The 6,807-nt window shown below is 54.0% G+C and overlaps 1 protein-coding gene across 5 annotated transcripts in view; it reads left to right on the top strand.

Moving 5' to 3' along the window:
* RNF144A (ring finger protein 144A) overlaps positions 1-6,807 on the top strand; it is a 139,203-nt gene that overhangs the window by 75,454 nt on the left and 56,942 nt on the right. The window lies entirely within an intron of this gene.

Below are 6,807 nucleotides of genomic sequence, written 5' to 3'. Positions count from 1 at the left end.
GGAATGCTTCCCGTCTGGAAGACTGTCCCCAGCTTGTCATGGGTTTCTTGGGAGTGGTCTAAATTGCATCTCCGTCCCTTTAGGCAAGCTTGCATCAGTTTATTTGATTACCTCGCACTCCCTCGGCTGGGCTCTGCACAAGGTCTCCAGCCACCTGGCGCTGGAACTAGCCCTGCAGTCACCTCCAGCGGCCTGCGAGCCGGGCTTTGCTTCCTGCTTTGTGGCTCTGTGTCTGCGCCGACAGGTTGCCGCCATGGCAGAACTCATTCTGAGTAAGTGCTGTGGTCTGTTTCCTAGCTGCTGGTTTCCTGGTGTCATCCAGCTAGACGATGTGCAGGGGTTGGGGGCCGAGGGTCCTGCTTGGCCAGCGGTCTCCTGGCCTGCCTGCTGCCACCACTGTCTCAGAGCCCCCGGGGGACAGGGAGTGGACATAGAGAGGCCCCGGGTGCCTGTTGGAATTATGAGCCCAAAACGGGGCAGTGGGGCTGGCGATTGCCTGCACCGCGGTCTTCAGTCCAGCCGAGGACACACTGTGACCCAGCCCTCCTCCGAGATGCAGCGAGATTCCAGGGTGCGCAGACGGCGAGTGCAGGCGCGAAGCCCTGTGACCGCGACGGGACGGGACAGGCGCGCTCCGGGGCTACTTCCGCTCTGCCAGCTCAGCGTCTGTCCTTGCCGCCCAGGACTCTGCGAGGGAAAGATGGTCCTCTCTGGTGTGGAAAGTTCAGGAAATCGTGGCTGTTTTCCAAGGAAGCTGTTGCTTGGAGTTTCTCATGGTGACGGGCCGTCGGCAGCGCCACGTGGGTGGGAAGCAGGCGTCCCTTTGGTGAAGGTGTCTGGATTCAGGCAGGGGTGTGCTGGTGAGCACTGGCCAGACAGGGAGGCTGGGGAGCTTTAGGTTCAGGGCTGGGAGGTCGGGGGACTGAGGTTCAAAGCCTGGATTTGCCACTTTAGCCCTGGACTTGGGGTACATCCGTGTCCTTCTTAAGCCTCCGTTCTTATCTGCTGAGTGAAGATAATGGAGTTGACTTCTTGTCTCTGGAGGGTTGGCTGATGAATTGCAAATGATGAAGTGAAATACAGATGTTAAAATCATCGCAGTGAATCATCCAGGTATCACGAGACTCTTCATCAGTGTCTGATCAGAAGACCGGCAGAGGGCCGGCTGCCTGTCAGTGGCAGGAGGTGGGGTGGGCTGGAGAAGAAAGACTGCCCCTTCACTCCAGGGAAGCAGGTGCAGCCCAGTGGAGGCTAGGTCGTTTCCTCCCTAGTTAGCTGAGCAGCAGAGGGACAGCAGAATTCAGCAGCTGTTTTCTCCGGGTAGGTGCTTTTCTTTTCTCATTGTTTAGGCTGGGTGATAACCCTGACTTTTCTGATGGAGCTTACTATTTTGAAGGGGAAAGAAACAAATAGTGAAGATCAGAGAATAGCTCACCTAGTAGATGAGAGAGTGGCTCTGGAGAAAAGTAAATGAGTGGGAGGGGACAGTGATGGGGCGCTGGCTGTCCCCTGCAGGTGAAAAGATGCTAGGAGAGGGGACAGTCTAAGGGGCCACGGGCCAGTGTGCTGCGGAAAAGTGTGGGTGCGTGGCCTTACCCTCTTAGTCATCATACGGCGAAGTGGTGCAGAGAGTTTTAAGGCTCGTGATATTTTCTAATATGGATGGCTTGGTGGTTAAAGCACTGGACTCCACATGGCTGACCATGGTCTGAGTTCCAGACCTGGCAACTTGCTTTCCCACTTTCTCTCTCTCTTTCTTCCTGTCTCTGGTGAGCACATGTGCCCTATAGCAAGTTAAAAAATACAAATACAATTAAATATATATATATAATATATATATATTTTTTTTTAGAGAGGTTTTTGCTATAGGGCATGTGTGCTCGCAGGAGAGAGAGTGACACAGAGACACAAAGTGAAGTGAGAAATCACCTCCCAGGGGTGATGGCCCTGCTTCAATCCCTTTTCTTCCTTTCTCCTCTAGGGATTTTGGGCACACTCGCACACGTACCCGTATGAGTTTTAAGCCACCATGTCCAGGACTTGAACCACAGTCAACTATGTGTGAGTCCAATGACATAACCATTATGCCATCTGCTGGTCCCCAAATTAAGCTTTTTTTTTTTTTGAATAGGGATCTTTTCATCAGTCTCAAACTTGGTCACTCTTGAAAATAGTTGTGTCCCCATGCAGTGGGACCTAGGTGCTGGCTAGCCGTGGTTCTGCAGGTTATAACCTAACGGCCACTCAGTTTGCCTGGCTGCACCCACAGGTGGGAAGGAGAGCTTGGAGAGAGCACAGGGAGGAGTTGCAGGGTGGTGGGAGTCCCCAGGACAGGGAGAGCAGTGCCCACAGGGAGACTGGTGGAGTGTCCCCATGCTTGTGCTGGTAGACTACTGTTATGTCGTCCACCTCTGAGGACATGAGACCAGGGGCACAGATGACCATGCGGGAGAAGCGTTGGCAGGTCTCCTCAGTGCGGGCGGCTTGGCATCCTCCACATGCCAGGTGGGGAGTTCTGGGCTCCTGTTTTCTGCAGAAGTCTCCTGGAAGCTAAGCGTGTGCGCTGGGCCCTCCACTGGCCCGTGTGTCATCTTCCTAGAATGAATCCCTCGGGGCCCGGATGTCTGCGAGCTCCAGCTCTAAGAGGGAAACGCAGTACTGACAGCTCCCCAGACTGCCAAATGCAGCTGGCAGCAGGGGCGCTCAGACAGGCGTGAGCCTCCTTCCTCCTCAGCCACTGGTGCAGATGGAGGGAGACCAAGCCCAGGCCTCTGCTGGTTCTCTTCCTTGTTTCTAGTAGCAGGGAATTCTGCAGGACGCAGCTCTTACGCGAATTAAGTCACCTTTTCTCGGACATAGCAGGCTCAAGTCTTTGCCTTGACCCTGACCTCTTGCCCCATTTCCTGGAGTATTTCTGGAATGAGTTTCCAGCCTGTGAGGCTTGATCTCAGTCCTCCTGTTGGTGCCCACACGTGGACTCTCCGAGGGCAGCGCTAGGGAGCAGGGTCCGCACGCTGCCCTGGGGAAGCCCCCTATATATATATGTATATATGTATATATATATATATTTTTTTTTAGAGAGGTTTTTGCTATAGGGCATGTGTGCTCGCAGGAGAGAGAGTGACACAGAGACACAAAGTGAAGTGAGAAATCACCTCCCAGGGGTGATGGCCCTGCTTCAATCCCTTTTCTTCCTTTCTCCTCTAGGGATTTTGGGCACACTCGCACACGTACCCGTATGAGTTTTAAGCCACCATGTCCAGGACTTGAACCACAGTCAACTATGTGTGAGTCCAATGACATAACCATTATGCCATCTGCTGGTCCCCAAATTAAGCTTTTTTTTTTTTTGAATAGGGATCTTTTCATCAGTCTCAAACTTGGTCACTCTTGAAAATAGTTGTGTCCCCATGCAGTGGGACCTAGGTGCTGGCTAGCCGTGGTTCTGCAGGTTATAACCTAACGGCCACTCAGTTTGCCTGGCTGCACCCACAGGTGGGAAGGAGAGCTTGGAGAGAGCACAGGGAGGAGTTGCAGGGTGGTGGGAGTCCCCAGGACAGGGAGAGCAGTGCCCACAGGGAGACTGGTGGAGTGTCCCCATGCTTGTGCTGGTAGACTACTGTTATGTCGTCCACCTCTGAGGACATGAGACCAGGGGCACAGATGACCATGCGGGAGAAGCGTTGGCAGGTCTCCTCAGTGCGGGCGGCTTGGCATCCTCCACATGCCAGGTGGGGAGTTCTGGGCTCCTGTTTTCTGCAGAAGTCTCCTGGAAGCTAAGCGTGTGCGCTGGGCCCTCCACTGGCCCGTGTGTCATCTTCCTAGAATGAATCCCTCGGGGCCCGGATGTCTGCGAGCTCCAGCTCTAAGAGGGAAACGCAGTACTGACAGCTCCCCAGACTGCCAAATGCAGCTGGCAGCAGGGGCGCTCAGACAGGCGTGAGCCTCCTTCCTCCTCAGCCACTGGTGCAGATGGAGGGAGACCAAGCCCAGGCCTCTGCTGGTTCTCTTCCTTGTTTCTAGTAGCAGGGAATTCTGCAGGACGCAGCTCTTACGCGAATTAAGTCACCTTTTCTCGGACATAGCAGGCTCAAGTCTTTGCCTTGACCCTGACCTCTTGCCCCATTTCCTGGAGTATTTCTGGAATGAGTTTCCAGCCTGTGAGGCTTGATCTCAGTCCTCCTGTTGGTGCCCACACGTGGACTCTCCGAGGGCAGCGCTAGGGAGCAGGGTCCGCACGCTGCCCTGGGGAAGCCCCCGAGCAACTACTGCAGGCTGTAGCAGCCCACTGTTCTTGGAATGCATGTGTTTTGTCTGTTCTATCATTTTTCTTAAAGTTTATTCACTTAGTCCATAAACTGGAGAGACAGAGAGACATAGAGATAGCACCCCAAGCACCAAACAGGGTTCTGACACCAGAATCCACCCCATCTCAGCTGGACCCATCACAGGTGTGTTGTACCTGGCGAACTCAGGGAGGTCTTCAGGTATGAAATGGTCACCTCCCTACGTGGGTCTGTATCACAGAGCATCACACTGTTACCACTGTGACACCACCCAGTCCCTGTTTAATATTTTTTTAAAAATAAAAAAGAAACTCTTAACTTGGGCTGTACTGAAAACGAAGGCCTGCCCCAGAGGTAACAGGCCCTGCCATATGGGCTGGAGCGAGGCCTGGCTGTCCCCGACCTGCCTGGTGTATGGATCATCAACACCCTACTTTAAGGGGAAGGAGGCTGAGGCTTGGAAGGCCGGCCTACTGTCTCCAGCCCTGTGGTGGCTGGTGCAACAGCGTTCCATACCTGCCCAGGGCTACTGCTCCCTCCCCTGCCCTGGCCCAGAGCTGCTCCTCTCCGCTCCCCACCCTTCCCCTTGCTTAGTCCGCAAGCTTGGCAGCTGCCCTGATTGGCTCTTCCTCCTGTCCTGTAGCTCTTCTCTCACGGCATGTCTAGACCACATGCCATCGGCCCCGTGTGTCACTGTACTGTGCTGGACAAACCCCCCCCAGCCTACCTGTATCGTGACGACTGCCTCCCAGAAATGACCCCTTGGTTCATCCTACACTCAGCCCTTCCCGCATGGGGTATCGAGGACACAGTGTGCAGTCTCTACCCCAGCTTCCCTCCCACTTGGGCTTCCACCAGCACCACGCACACACTGCTCGCTACAAGATATGCCTTCTCCTGATCTGGCTTATTTACCTAGTTTCTGTCTCCCTGCTCTAGTGTCTGCTCCTGGAGGTGGGACTATTGTCTGGTCTGCTCGCTGCTAACAATGTCAGGAACTAGACCAGGGCCTGGAATGTGCTTCACGGCATCTGTTCAGTTGATGTTTGGAAGGAGGTCTCTGTCTTTTGTTGTATGGCCGTGTGGATGCAGTAACACATTCTGTTTAATTCACATGTTATTCATCTTGACCACACTGAGAAACACTGAGAAACTGGGGGTTGATACGGCCGGACCACAGCCGATAACCAACAACTAGGGTACAGGCCTTTCTGGCGAGCCTAGTCTCCTGGACTCTGTCCCCAATCTCTGGGATTTAGCACGGTCCTACATGGAAGGTGTGCTAGAACCCTACACCTGGGACTGCTTCCCCCTTTGTCACTTCAGACCCCGTCATGTCTGCTACCTCCCGCTGTGTCTGTCTTCAGAGAGTCTACCTGTTGGAAGCACACATCGGCTGCCACCACCTTCACGAAGTTTATCGGCTTTTGCCCGTTTCAGTGTCTCCCATTCTCCAGTGGAGCCCCTTTCCCACTGTTAGAGAACAGAGGCTGGGCTCGCACGGTGGCACAGCGGCTAAACGGGCACTCTGCAAAGCGGGTCACAAGGAAGGCCCCAGGTTCACATGTGGGGCCTCCCTGTGTACACACGGCACATTCTTGCCCATGGTTCGGGCTGGCTGAGGCTAGGGGTGGATCATGGGATTCTTAGGGGTGTGCTCTCTCTCAGAGAAAAGAAAGAAAATGAAAAAATGAACTCGATATAAAAAAAAATAGGAAAAAATTGGAAGCCTGGAGTTGTCCTTCATTTTCTGGTAGAAGTGTGTCAAATAAGCTAACGCTGCAGCCCCATGCTGACAGAGGGCGATTCCTCTGACTCCTCGCCGAGTCTTTGAGCATATCCTGTTATCCTCTCCCTTTCATCCTTTTATAGTGAGGTTTTAAAGGCAGGTGTTCCTACTCTAAGTAGGAAAAGGGGCTTTGATTGCTACTAGATGGTGTTCTCCGGGTGGCTACGCTGTCCTTGTTGGCTTTTCTGGTTTCGTGTTTAGAATGGTGTTTAGAACTCTCTAATGTCAGTTTGCTCAATAACCAATACCCAGTAAACAGAAGGATGTGAATGTATGCAGATCCAGGAATGACAGTGGGGTGGGCCTCTGGAGGGGGGATTGTAGGTGAGCCCTTAGGGAGGGAGGAGGGTGTGGACGGCTCCATGGACAGAGCACAGCCCTCAGGTGCAGGTGCAGGTGCAGCGTGAAGTCCTGTATAACCAGTTTGAACATTTGAAGGCGTGCTCCATCTTTATCACGTCTCACTTGGAGAGCCGTTAGCCCCGCGAAGTCTGTCACCGTCGGGCTGAGTCCCACAAGTCAGGTGGGCTGGAGTGAGGCTTTCTCAGGCCAAGAGGGAGCCGGGGAGCCAGCTCTTTCACCCAGTGTCCTCGTGTGTATGTAGATGAGGCCCCTAGTCACAGAGGTGCAGGGACGGGCTCAGGGTCACATGGCCCATAGTCCCCACAGCGGAGAGTAAACCCAGGGCTTGGGCTCTTCACAGAGGCCTGTTTGCACACGGTTCCCCCCCCC

This window comes from Tupaia chinensis, unplaced genomic scaffold (assembly GCF_000334495.1).
Source record: "Tupaia chinensis unplaced genomic scaffold, TupChi_1.0 Scaffold000377_1, whole genome shotgun sequence".
Lineage (NCBI taxonomy): Eukaryota > Metazoa > Chordata > Mammalia > Scandentia > Tupaiidae > Tupaia > Tupaia belangeri.
Note: the sequence above shows the minus strand (reverse complement) of the source record. Positions and strands in the feature narration are given on the sequence as shown.